Below are 14,545 nucleotides of genomic sequence, written 5' to 3' on the forward strand. Positions count from 1 at the left end.
GAAAGCAGGAGAGACATTTATAGCACTGTGCAAACAATAAATACTCTGCTGAATGCTTTCCTGCAGAAGCAAACCCAAGAGTCCCCAGCTCTGGCAATAAGCAGTAACAACTGCCAAATGGAGAGGCTCAGCCTCTGCATCATGTTTCTCTTCCCCATATTACTTTTAATTATCAAAGGCTGTTTACAGGTTAATATTTTATTTCTCTCTTATTTAAGGTTTTGTCAACATCAAGGAACCCCACTGGCCTCACTGTCTGGAATTAATCCAGTTTGTATTGTTTGAACTGAGAGTGAAATCTGACCTTATCTGATTACCTTCTGTCAAAGCAAAGCTGGTGGCAGGGGTTGCACAATGGTTTCTGTTTGCTGATAACCTTTTCCTAGCTCTCCTCTTTACCTGAAAGACAGGAGGATTATCTTTACTTCTTACATAAGGAAGGGAAAATTGAGGGGCTGATGCAGTCTGGGGGTGAGGGAACCTCTTTCACCTTCCAATGAGTGTGTCTGTGACTCTCCTGAGAAGCCCCAATAGGTCACTACTGGGTTTTAGGACTTTGAAATTTGATAGGGAAATAATTTTTAGCTCATGCATTTGTCTACCAATCTTCTGATGTAAATGAATTATTGCTTTCAAAGATGTACAGGCTCACAAAATACACTTGGTGTGAGAGGGCTGCCTTTCTACTGCAGCTCTCAAGGATTTTTCAGTTTTCCCCTGACCTGCCAAACGTGGACACTGTTTAAGCTCCTTAACAGCTATTTATTACTCTGTTCTGTACTAAAACTGAGGATCATTTTATTCGATGCTGTTCATAAGAGTATAGGCCATTCCTGGCCAAAAGGTTTGCTTTAATGGTCCAGTTCATCAAAGTTATTTTGCCTCCAAATGCCAAAGCTGAAGAAGTATTTTGTGCATCCCCCTTCCTCTGCAATTGATAGGAGCTGCAAGTAGTCAAGACAAATCAGTATTTGTTCCTAAATTGACAAGACAAATTGCTGCTGAGAGGAAGCATCATCATTCTGTTTTACAGATGGGATGGAGATGTGAAGTGGCTCAAGGTCATGGAGAAAATCCTTTGGTGGAGCTGAGATCTGTGCCCAGTAACAACCCAGCCCTGTTAACTGCAGGACAGCTCATAACTGCAGAGAGCCAATATAGTAAATAGGAGTGTAATAAAAATGCTGAACCTCTCTCCCTCCTCCTTGTAAAGTCTGAAGTCAAAGGGCTGCACACACACTAACTCCAGGGGACACCAAGTACTGGTGATGGGTTTTATACGACTTCATATATTTTAGAGGGCCAAAACTTGAAATTTCACCCAGATCTGCTTGGATTTCAATCAGGAAAGGATCCAATCACTTCCAAAATGCTGAATCTATTTTACAACACAAACAGACTTGAAGGAAAAGTCTTTCTTGCTCTGAGCTCATTAGAGACAGAATTTCTTTTGTGGTTTTTTCTACTTCTTCCTGGACCATTTCTGTAGCGTAATGAAATGGTTTGGGCCTTCGAAATGGCTCTTTCATTCCAATGTATTTCCTCCAAGCTTTCCTGTGACCTAGTCTGGGTGCTTCAAAATGCTGAGAATATTGTCAAAAATACCATTTTTTGTATTTTAACCGGGTTTGTATTGCATTACTTTGAATAGTTTGTTCTGGGAGAAGTCCTTAAGGTAGCCTGAGTAGGGGTTTGTCTAATTTTTGTCAACAGATTTGTTTCCTTGGACATTGGGCAGCCTGTTCTGATTTTTTGGTCACTTTCTTTTTGGATGAACCATCTCTCTTCTCAATTCACAGATGGGGGTTTGGTGTTGTATGTAGCTGGTGGATAAAAAAAATGGATCTTGTGCTTAACACTTGCCTGGCAGCATATATTCCTTGTTTAATGATTCTGCAGTTTTCTTCAATGTGGTGCATTTTACCTTCAGTTGTCTATTAATGACATTGTGGCAGCTGCACTTTGTGTTTTGCCCTAAGCAGAGACTTTTTATGGTAAGATTTAAAACCCAGTGGATTAGTTTGAAGAGTATTTTTCATCTGACTTTGAAACACCAGCAAAGCCATGTGCTAGTGCATGCAGTTGTTTGTACATCTTTCCTGGGAAAGAAAAAAAAGAAAAATTGTGTGTTAAGCTCGTAGGAGATTTACTTAATGAATCTTTCTTTCTGACATGTACTATTTTGATTATTCTGATGCCTGTTGCTTTGATTGCTGTGTTCACACTGCATGGCATCCATGGGAGCCACAAGGGTATATTCCACGTATTGAAAGGAGAAAAGAAATTGATTGCCTCATATAGTTGAGAGATTGTAGCAGTCTTCTCTGCTCCTTTTCCTGGTTTTATATTAATTCATTGATTGAGAGCAAGTTTATCTTATTCCCCTATTTTGTTCACAAAGCAGCTTCCATGAGCTGGGTAGCAATTTATCTGCATACTGCAATAATGTAATGCATCTCCTGTGGTAGCTGGAGCATTTTACAACTTGACTGTCCCCTGTCAGCTCTGTGTGTTGACAGTCTCAGTAAATGGTCCCTCAAGTAGTGTCTTGCTAATGCCTCATCAGCTCAGTAGCTCTTGCACTTTCCATGAACCCCAACATTTCCATACTCCAACTTTTCCTCTTCCTTATCATAATAACAACAACAAAAAAAAGAGCATAAGTTTTCCCACTCTCAACTCAGTTTTACTTTCTCTTCAGTTTTTAAATGGCTGATCACTTTGAGTTTATCTCGTGTTCACTAACTCTAAGAAGGCAAAAGTATAGAAAAAAATCTAGGAGATGACACAGATGCCAGGGCTCTTGGAAATTCTGGAATTAATAGCTTTATAATTAATCTAATGGTAAATGTAGTGAATTATGATTCCTTTGCAGAAAGGAGCCTATGTCATCTCTTCCTCTCTCCTCTCCTCTCCTCTCCTCTCCTCTCCTCTCCTCTCCTCTCCTCTCCTCTCCTCTCCTCTCCTCTCCTCTCCTCTCCTCTCCTCTCCTCTCCTCTCCTCTCCTCTCCTCTCCTCTCCTCTCCTCTCCTCTCCTCTCCTTTAAAATTGTATTTGGATGATATTTGTCCAGCATGCAGACTTCTTAAGGCATTTTATCTCATTGATTTCCTACAGACCTATATGACTTCCAAAGGGAGGGAAAACTAAGTAAAGCTAAGCTGCTGTTTTGCTATTCGTAACTTAATAATTAAAAAATTATTTAGAATTATCATTGTCAGCCTCTGCTGCATTGCCCAGATCTATTTGTTGATCTGATCCAGCTACCAGAACAGGCAGATTTGCCAACATCTTCCAGAGATTATTTTTAATAGTCTTCTTTGTCCCTTTCCTCCAATTATTTGCTTTATAATCAACTATGGGTATGTTATGAAATTAGTTGACTGTGACTCAGCCTCCCTCAATAACAGAGCACAGATACTTGGATTCACTCAGGCTACCTTATCATCAGCTGTGTTCCTAATGGGCTAGAGAAAAAAAAATACATAAAAATTCACAAAATCATTTGCTGTGTTCTTTTATTAGATGTTAAGATTAGAGCTATCAACAGAGACATAAACAGGGTGAAATCTAATTAATTCCTTGTTTCTCTTTTCCAAGAAATACAATGAAAATGAAGAGGAGTCTGTACTTGTAACTCGCTCTTCAAGTGCTAAAATATGTCAACATTTAATTTTCTGAATGTCTATAAAGCAGAATACAGCTAAAGGTAAAAGAAAGCCATCCTCCTCCCTTAGCTAGCCCATAACCCCCCCAGAACTGGTTTCTGTCCAACAGAAAATCTTGTGAGAGCCACTGGGACTCAGCCACCCACACCCCATAACATTCCTGAAGCATGCTCCTTTTGTCCTGTAATAGCCCTTAAAAGTCTCACTCACAGTTGTTGAATGCAGGAATCCTCCAGTTGGAAGTAATTTTCAGTCCTTTGCCTGGGCTGGATTTTAGAACTGATCCTGGAAAAGAAACCCCTAATAAAGCAGAGGGAACAGTTATTCTGGGAAGGCTGGAGAAGCATTCCTGGTCTGGGGCAAAGATGCATTTTCTGTTCATCCTCCACCCCATGCAGGGGTTTCCTGTGTTGGGCCATGACCTGCCCAGTACCTGAGCTGCTGAAATGGGAGCAGGCAGGACTCAGCTGGGCCTCCCAGGACAGCACCAGGAGAGTTCTGCCCACTGCCAGACACCTCACAGGGGACAGGGTTTGACATTTCCTTAAGATATCACAGTCAAAGACTACAGCCAGGTGGAAGCACTTGGACTTGGATGTGGAAGGCTGAAATTTGGCTGAATCCCTGTCCCTAGGGGTGCTCATGTGAGGGCATGACACTCAGAAACTGATGTACTCAGGACAGCTGGATTCAGGCTGCAGAGTGATCCCAGCAGAAGCTGTACATTTTTCCCAGGGAAATGTTACAGCTATTTTCTCCTCTTGCCCTGATTATTGCCTTGCAATACCAATAGCTTTGACATAAATCTACTGCCCACCCCAACCCTTCAATTCCACATTTTTGTGTTTTCCCAATAACTGATAGATTGTAGTCATGAAAATCCCCCACAGCTATTCCTGCTGCTTCGACATTTCTCCTCTCTTTTCTATTTACCTGTACTCTTTTCATGGGTGTGGAGACACTTTCTCTCATTAATACACTCTTGGCAGTATTACTCATCTGCTCTTTCAAAACAACTTCATCTTCTGTCTTAGGTTTGAGCTTGCAGATCACCTCCCAGGAATACCAAACATCCTCATTAGTGCTGGTGGGATACAAGGGGACCTGGTGAGCTGTGCCTGGTCAGCCCCAAGCAGCACCAGGGACCGTGACACAGGAGCCCTCACAAGGTCAGAAACCTGTTCTGGAAGGAGTTTCTTCACCACTCAGAAAGGCTGGCAGCAGGGACACCAGGTTGTACTTGTCTATACAATCATTAGATGGAAAACAAGCTGTCTTCCAAAGTCTGGGTTGTTGGTTTTTTTTTTTTTGTTTTGTTTTGGTTTGGTTTTTTGTGTATGGTAGTTTATTTTTTCTAAGACTCATGCAGCAGACAACTTTATTCTGGCTTCTTTTAAACAGGTTTGCTGAGAAATCTTTCTCAGTTAGTGAAGCAGAAGCTTTCTGAGAAACCCTTTGGTGAGGTTCTCTGCATGGAAACCCTGCAGCTGTCAGCACACAGGGATAAGAGATGCCTTTGACAACCTTAATCATATATTAATACTTCTGTTGCTATGTTGCTAAATTAAATGTACATTGAAAATTCTGTAATGATGGAAAAGGTAGCACAGATGGCTATGTGTGTGCATAAGCATTGGGAACACCATTTGGGCTACCACTTTTATCCCTGCTTCATGGAAGTGTTGCTAAAATTGGTGCTGCAGAAATGCTGCACGAAAATTACGATGGTCACAAAAAAATCCACCATAAAAACCCACCCATTAAGTGGTATTTTTGCCTCTTGATTCTGTCAGGGACTCGACTGCTGTTACAGCCCAGCCCAGCTCTGTGATTATCTGCATAGCAGTTTATAGACTGTATGACTTCCCAAAAATAACCTGCTGCAGGTTGAGTAACTGCTGTTGATCCACACAGGAAGGGTTTTTCTGTCTGATTGCTTCAACAATTGAAAACAATTAAAAATTTAGTTTCCCACTGAGACAAAACTGGGAAAAATCTAAAGTGCTACGTGATAGCCTGATATTTTGTTAATCACTTCCGACAGGAAAGATGTGTTTTAGGATACAGGAGCTGGATCAATCTCTTCTGTCACAGACAAGTGCCATCAGAACTGGGATATTGATTATGCTGGAGAGAATATCTTTGGATCTCTTATTTGAACTCTTTCACCTTCCATTAGTAATTAACTACATCTTGTAATAAGAGCTTCAGTGTCAGTCTCCCATGTGCTCCTCTACTGCGAAGGTGTAAGTAACTGTGCTGGACAGCAGGTTCATTCATTCAAAGACATAATGTATATCTGCTATTTATAAAAAAATAAAAATAAAGCACTCTCAGTACAGAGTTAGGCAGGCAGAGAGACTGACCATTCAGCTGATCAATTCATCTTTTTTTGGGTTAGACCTCCAAATGCCTCCCTTCCCAAGATGAAACTGTACAGGTTTCCTCAAAACTTACACATTTATATTAAAAGCTGCTAAGAGCATATAAAATAATCAACACTAAAAATTCCTGACCAGCTCTAACCCCAGCATACATTTTTTTAGAAGAATGACTAAGCTAAATAAAAGGGGCAGTAAATTTCAATGTTGGTAATGATATTTGTTTGCAAGTCCCCAGCAATGCAGAAAGAAGTGATTTATGTTTGTCTGTGCTTATGAAACATGGTTCCAACACACTGACTTTTTTAACTGTTGGTTTTTGGTTTTTGTTTTTCTTTTTAATCAAAGGTCCTTTTCTGCAAGACAAAAAAAAAGCCATGGAGTAACTCATATCCCTTATTGTTTTATGCTTCAGCAGGGGCATAAGGGAATTGGATCTTTCATATAAAGAAATCAAGACACAACAAACTTTGATTATTTTTTTTTTCTAAACATAAAGTGAGTTCTAATGAAGGCAAAAGAGTCCTTGATTTAGGAGGCTCTGATGAGAGCCCTGGAGCTGTGGACAGCAGGTACTGACTGGCAGCTCAACAGGAATGTGTCTGAGTAAATTCTGAGCATGAAGGGCTGGGGCTGCTGCACTGTTTGTTACATGAACTGAAATCTGAGGTCTTAAAAGCCCTCGCAGCTTAAATAATCAGAATAAAAAGTGCCTGGGGACATCCATTCTCTAACATCATCAGGTTTGAGCAAGGGGCTGGTGACTCCTCCTCACCCACTGCAGGCAGCTGGGGTGAGAAAAGCTGCTCCTACCCCATGTCCAGTAACTCCTTCAAGGCCGTGGGATTATTCCTGCTCCTTAAAGCCACCCCCGTTTCCTAAAGTGTTGTGTAGCACTGATGTGTGCTGGTAAGCTGCTGCCATGTTTTTCCATTCTGGTAGAAATTATTGTTCTATCAAGTTTGATTTTAAGAGTGCATTCTGGCATCCATTTGGGGAAAAGGCACTCCATAAAAGCAAAATCAATATGAGGGACAGTTTTATTTCCTGAGCTTTTTCATTAGCTATAAAATGTATACATTCTAGAGGAGAGGGGGAAACAATGTCAGTTTTACTGGGGAGGACAAGATAAAGCAGGGAAGAATATGCATTTATGTGCCCTGGCAGGGGGATGAGCTGTGCAGCTTTGCTGGGTGTGGGCAGAGTCTCTGCTCCCACTACAGCTAAGAACTCCTGTGAGTGTCTGAAAGGCGTGGAGCCACTGGGAGAATACAGAAATATCTACAATTTGGGAAATGATGTGTTTCTTGGCTTGTTCTCAGTTTTTGTTAAAGCCAAACTGACCACTGGCTGAATATTTACAGGGAACTTTTGCCTTTGCTCAGCACTCAGAATGTGACTAGAAGAGCAATACAACAGTGCTGAGCCAAATTCTTCCTTGAATCCCCACTGAACTCCCCAGCTGTGCTATCTTTATTCTTTTCTCCCAAAGTATTGCTAAATATTCTTCTTTTTACCTGAGCAGACTGTCCCTTCAAACATCCTTGGATCATCTTCTGATCACCTCATGGAATATATTTTCTAAGCTTTTCAAGCACAGAGCTGGAATTAATTCTGAAAAACTGTAGAATCCATATTTCTACAGTTGGAGATGTAAAGATATTGCAGTTGGTATTTACCAAAAACCCCACAAAACAACCCACCCATTATTGCTTTGCTTGAGCTTAGCTGAAAAATTAGAATTCATACCACAGTACTTTAATACAGGTTACCAAACCAGAAAAGCAAGTATCTCATTTTAGCTTGGAGTAAAATTTCAAATCAGTGTCATTTCAGTATCAGGATGCAATTATGTGAGCGAGAAATTGCAAACACCTTTTTTTTTTCTTCTTCCTTTTATTTTTTTTTCCCTTTTAGTATGGGCTTTCTATAATGCCATTTTCATTAGCAGGAAATACCTATCGTCTGTCAAAAAATAATTTGTCTTGGTTTTTGAAAAGTAAACTATCCCCTATAAGAGATTAGCTTGAAACCACTGTATAAATTTATAAGCGTTTCAGATTAAATGATTAAATACAAAGTTTCTCTTCTTTCTGGTGACCCCTTGTGATCCATCTGGTGAGGGAGCTTGAAAACTCAACAAATTTCTTATTTCCAAAACTCAGATAAGGCATCTGGAAGATTTTATCACTATTTTTTTGCCACCAGCCTGTGATTCAAGGAACTGGGGGAAAACTAAGAGAAGTTATCAGCATGTGATTGTGAAAAGCAAGTGAAGTTGTGACAAGAACAGACAGCACCAAAGAGCAGGAAGCATTTGTAGGACAGTGACTGTGTGAAATTGGTGTCTTGGGTTTAACACCACTTCCATGATGTGAGTACCACTGAGAAGCTTCACTTCCGTTTCCCCGAGTTTTTCTCTTTGCCTCATGCAAACTCCCATCCTCTTTTGGCTTCTCTTTGGGCTCTCAGGTGAAATAGTAAAGCAAACCAGAATTGGGCTGCAAAATGAGGGGGAAAATCAGCCATTCAGTGGAATTCAACTATTATTATCACGAATATTTGGCAGACAGAGCAAGCCTTTCAATCAGTGGCATGGAGGTGCATCAGAAAGAGGCCTCTCCCCCCATTTTCAGCAGCCCTTTTGCAGATCCCAGTATCCTGCTCAAACAATTGAGATTTAGGTTGATACCAAACAAACCAGAAGAGTCTGCCTGATTTTTTTATGCAGGGATCTCATGTTATGAACCCTGTAACACTGTGTTAAATTCAAGGCCATAGGTCCTGTCCAACTCCATTGATTTTCACTGGCACTCTACCACTCACACAGAGAGCAGAGTCTGCCTCATTTTTGTATCCTAACAGCTGCCCTTAAACCCATTTTCATTAAAAAAAAACAAAACAAGAAACAACCACCACTGACACCAGCCTTACGTGCCATAGATGCCCTTTGCATGTTTTATTTTTTTCATCACTTCTCCCAAATCAAACTATTTGAGGAAATAACATTCACTAGCTGAATATTTTGATTATTAATGTGGGGCAAGGCAAGAAAATCTCCCTTCTGTTTTTATAGCAGATTTATCACAGCTTACTAAATTCTGCAGCGATTAAGTCATATTAAAGACATAACTAAAACAAGTGTTTGATTTCTGGCTTCTGAAGTTTGATACTTAGTTCAAGAACATGCTTTGATTTTGAATGTGGTAATATTTCATCCCTGTAATACAAATATTGCTCTCCTTCCACAACTGGTCACAATAAAGTCAATAAAATATGCACAGAAGCAGTGCAAGCAACATTTGACTCAATATAAGGATTGAAAATGTGACCACCTAAAAAAAAAAATTGCTTTTTATCATCATCTCTGTTGGTTTTTCATAGTTTTCATTGAGCAAAACTATCCATCATACTTGAACTTCATGCATGTTCCCGAAGCCAACAGTTAGTACAAGTCAATTTTTAATTATGATATTTTTATAAAATCTGTAGTTTATTTCCTGATCTTGTCAAACCCTTCAAACAGCAAATCATTGATATAAATTATGCAAATCTCAGGTGACCCCAACATCATTAATCTGACTGCATTTCACAGCAAAACAGAACATAGCAATAACCCACCAGCTCCGTGTCTGACACCACAGAGCAGTAAAGATGGCTACAGCAGAGAGGTACAATGAGAAATAACAGCTTTGCTCTAGAATACTTTGATTTTTAACCTTTTAAAGAGATTGCCCATTGCTTTCAGAAACACCTGTGGCAGCCTCCTGTTTAGGGCCAAAGGAAAAGGGGTCCCTTAAGTCTGACAAAGAGCAAGGTTAATCATATAAAGTGCCAGGAACCCCTACACCAAAAGATTAAGCTTTACTGTCAGCCTGCCTGGGAACTTCTCCCCATCCCTTTCCTGCAGAAACCCAGAGCAAATCCTGCTCTGGGCAGCAGAAGGAAATCTGGGAGCACCACTTGTCCCTTGGTAGCAGCAGCTCCTGCCAGTTTCCAGCACTCCTTTCTGCTTTGAAGGGAAAGCAAGAAGTCTGCTCTGCCAAACGCCTTCCCTGTGGCTTTTTGCTGCTACAGCCCAAAGGCTGCAGAATTCCCCCCCACCTCCTGTCCAGCACAAATTCCTCCTCCTCCTCCTCTCCAGGGTCAGCCCCCAGTGGGGGCTCCTGTGCTGCAATCTCACAGCTCCAGACCTGACACCTGCTTCTCTCCCAGTTAAGCCACTCTGTGTGTGCCTGGCTTTAAAAACTTCTTTTCTTTTTTTGGTTTTCCAGCTGTTCTCCCTTTTGGTGCCACCTCCTTTCCAGCTGCTATCTATTCATGCACAGCTGTGCTGGCTCCATCCTCATCTGCTGGCAGCAGCCTTCTGCCACCCCTCCTTTTGTGTGCATGGACATCACCTACAGCCTTGGGGACTTCATGCTATTAAAATACCACTGAAGGATGTGAAGGATGAGAAGATGGTGCAGGGATGAAGGAGGATTTATTTTTTGCTTCTGCACAGGACAGTCACAGAATTTAGCTGGTATTCTTACTAAGAGGAGTATTTTCTGTGTCTCAGTTTATTTTTTTTACTTTTAAATGTAGGTTGTGGTTATTATCTGGGCCTGATCCTACAGGAACAAACATCAGCCAAGTTCCTAAAAACCAAAAAGAAAGCAAAATCTGGTGCTTAGACCTTTCCAGGTTCTTTTGCTTTCCATGCCTTTTCTCAATTTATTCAAGATAGTGCAGGAGCCCAGAAGGTGAGAGGAAGCAACTGCAACACTTTAGGGTGCTTGCTAAAATGTAGTTCCAGAATAAGCTGGATGGCTTAAAAAAATCCAATGACTTTTTTTACCTTTCCTAAGGGACAATTTCCACATTCTCAATTCTTTCTTCGGCACTTGAAATGTTTTTGCTTTCCATTTACAGAGCAAGATATACAGTCTGTACTTCAGTTCATATTTTTTGAACTTCAGATGCTCTTCTCTATATTAAAACACCTCAGAGGCAAATGCATATCCCTATTTATACTTCTTGTATTAACCCAGTTACACAGTGGCAATAAAATTCCATAATAAGAAATAAGAGCTCTCACTGCACGTTCACAAAGCTCTCCAAAGAACAGAGGAAGAACAGAACTAAAGTCTAATAAATCCAGCTTAATTTATTCATACTAAAACTCTACAAATCAGCTATTTTTGTATTCCAGGATATTTATGGTAAGATAGTGAATGTATAACCCTCCTCCAACAATATTTCAATAATTTGTGAGAAAAAAACAAAACAGTTTTTTAATTATTTTTTTTAATCAAAAAGAGAAATATTATAAACAATAATGTTGCCTGTAGGCACTAAATCAAATCTGTGGTGGGTGAGGGCAGGAATAGCATTTCAGAACTTTTCAGAGCTCTCAGATCTCCTGAACCTTCCAGCTTTGCTGCTTCAGTAGCTGCAGGAATATGCAGATAATTTCACTTCCTCAAATATACCCAAGTATCCTGTGGGGGGAATCCTACATCAAACTCATTTTCAGTCACCAGAAGGATTTTCAGGTGTTACATCCACATGAGAAAGGGGATGGTGTACTAGAGCTGTCAGTCCACCCAGCATGGTTCCAACCATGCTGGAATCTTTGGCTTTTTTGCAGGCCACAGAAAAGGGGAAATGTTTTGGTGCTAAGATAGACTGGAAAGACAGTGTGACCATGCAGTGCTGCCTCAGTTACAGTGTAAAAGCCCCTCCTGTATGAACCACATCATTGCTCTTACTCAGTCCAACACCCTTCCTATGGAGGCAGCCACCAAATCCATCTTAGAAATAGATACTTCGCTCAAGTCAGATCTTTACCTTTCAGCAGGTACAAATTCCCTGCTTTTCACCCTAAACAGATGTTGCTTCTGTAGTGGATGTTCTCACAACAATGTTCTCTTGTAGCCCAGAGATTTCCCTTCCCTTCACTAGCCTTCCTTTCCCTTCCTTCACTGTGTCCGTATCAGCAACATGAAATGCATCCTCCACCTCCCTTTTGCTAAGCTAAGCAAATTAATTTTAATCTTAAATTAAATCTGTGTTAAATCTTAATACAAAGCTTCATTCCCCTCATTATCCTCATAGCTGTTCCCTCTCCTTCCTCAAAACTGAAGGTGTACACAGGAACCCCAGTGAGGTCCATGCAGTACCATTAATTTAACTGTTGCATTTTCAGCACTGAAAGAAGCTTCTTACATAGGGTGGAAACAGTCACCTTGTGATCAGACAGTAAATCCTCCTTTTATTGACCCAATTCTATTGTTAATTCTCAGGCTTGCTAATGTACTGCTCTGCCCAGGAAGTATTTAAGTCTCATTTGTATGTGAACAGGACTCAAAAGGGTTTGGGGAGATAATTCCAGATAACAGTGTATAAGACATGTGCACACTCAATTCAGTGGTATTCAGAGGAAAGAAGGGAAATTAATGTGCAGCAACAAAGGAAATTCTGTGACTCAGCTAGAAATGTAAAAAGCAAGGAATCCAGTAAATATCAGTCTTTTGAGATAATAGCTTTCACTGTTCAGCTATTCTTCACCAGGTCCTTATCTAAAGCCTCTCTGGCACACGCTGATGAGAGAGAATTTCACCCTGCAGAGCCTCACAGGAGAAAGCCATGTAACACTCAAGGCCCACTTTTCAGCTGCTTAGCACTTAGGAATGCTTTTTGTTGATGATATAGATTAGAAATCAAGCAAACAGGACATTCCTACCTGGAAGGAAGATTCTGATTTACAGTATTTCTACTTCTGGAACATACCTCCTTGTGTTAAAAAGGGCTCAAGTGTGTGTCAAGGTCAATTTTCTCTGAGGATACAGCAGCCAACAATGCAAAAATTGTGCTTGCAGGATTTTTCTGTGATTATGAAATCCATTCACTGCTCTCAGGAATTCCCATGCAACCCATCATTTCTGCCACTCTCTTTCCCATTTCAGCCTTTATGCAACACTCCAAAAACATAAATGCAAATGCAGAGCAGGCTGCTTCCTGCCTGGCAGCAGCTTACAGACCTGATGGTGAATTGTCTCACAGGTCTGTAGTCTGGTTTTTTCTGGGGCATCCTGATGAGTCTGTCTGTCCCTAGGAAAGGTAAGACATGCAGCCTGGCTTGTTAAAACTCAGCCTGGTGAGTAAAAAGCACCACCCCCCAGAGCCTGAGTTTTTCCTGTCTCCATCTTCCAGAAGAACACATGCCATCTACACTCCTAGGAGGGGGCCAATCCTGTATTGTTCCTCATAGTCCCAAAAAGCTTTTAAAAAATAGAAGGTGCTTCAAGCCCCTTCAAGGGGCTTGAAGAAGCGAAACAGCAAACTCAGAGCCTGGATGGCCTCAGCTTCAGCTGTAGTCCCCTGCTCCTTGCTGTCCATGAAATACAGCAAAGTCAGAGAAAAGAGAGATGTGTTGGAATCAAATGAAAACAGAGATGCATTGGAATCAAATGACCTTTTTCTAGATTGAAAGGAACAAGTACTTACATAGCAATTTTATCCCAGACTTATAGGAGAAGATTACTTAGTGCTGTGTGGTGTCTGCAGAGCCAGTCGTGGCCTCACTCAGCCTGGTGACACGGTGGCTTTCATGCTTCATTCCTGTCTTCAGCAAACATTCAAAATCAACAGAAAAAAGAGCAACATTTATTAGTTTTATGTATCAGTTTCTGTATTTGAAATGAAGAGGTGGATGAATAAAACTAAATAATGTCAACTGTTAGATTTAATCTTAATGGGACTTAATCAGCTTTTGGGAACAGATGAAGGGAAGTTTTAATTGCATACATTTTTTGCATAGATTGCAAAGATTCTGAGATCACTGGGATCACTTCCACCTGATGCTAACAACTGTGGTTTCCCAAACCAAGCCCCAGAATTTACAGCCAGGTTCAGCACCCATTTTGCTGAGATCACCTCGTATGAGCAGTTAATGACCAGTAATGAAACAGCCAAAAGCCCAGGTGGCTCTCCTGCAAATGTTCACTTTAGAGCCTTGAGACTTGATCCTGCAGCTGCCAGCTTCACCCTGGGAAAACCACTAGCAGCTGGCCTCATGTCTAGAAAAGGAAAATGAAATATGCTGCATTTTCACGGCCATCGATCAGCAGCCACGGTGCCAGGAAAGCTTCATGATGATGTAGATATTGCCAGTTGAGACTTTGCAAAAAAAACCAAAAAACCCGAAGTTCTTTTCAGGAAAGAAAGATGTAGGCAAAACCCTACAGATGATCCCAGCATCTGCTTGTGGGGCAGTGATTGCTTTTTATTTGGGATGGGAGGAGATGGAGAGCAGAAGGCAGCATCACCCTGTGTGCCCTTGTACCCAAAGGTGACAGCAGAGGCAGAGAGCATTGCTCAGCACACCTCCGCACCACCACCCTGCAGCCCTGGCATCTCTGACCCCACACATTTGGGGCATGATGTCCTTTGCTTTGCTGAGCTTTCTCTTCTTGCCAGGTAAAAAGTTCCAAGACCTTAAAATGCAAAATG

General features: G+C 41.1%; 1 protein-coding gene and 1 long non-coding RNA gene across 2 annotated transcripts in view; one reads left to right on the forward strand and one right to left on the reverse strand.

Annotated features, from left to right (window-relative positions):
* LOC139797375 (von Willebrand factor D and EGF domain-containing protein-like) overlaps positions 1-14,545 on the forward strand; it is a 182,774-nt gene that overhangs the window by 3,579 nt on the left and 164,650 nt on the right. The window lies entirely within an intron of this gene.
* Positions 311-8,327, reverse strand: LOC139797373 (uncharacterized). The gene is made up of 4 exons (XR_011726444.1): positions 7,567-8,327; positions 3,879-3,968; positions 1,858-2,099; positions 311-393 (listed from the first exon to the last, which is right to left on the reverse strand). It is a non-coding gene; the product is annotated as an uncharacterized lncRNA (long non-coding RNA).

The sequence above is a fragment of the Heliangelus exortis genome, chromosome 6 (genome assembly GCF_036169615.1).
Source record: "Heliangelus exortis chromosome 6, bHelExo1.hap1, whole genome shotgun sequence".
Classification (NCBI taxonomy): Eukaryota; Metazoa; Chordata; class Aves; order Apodiformes; family Trochilidae; genus Heliangelus; species Heliangelus exortis.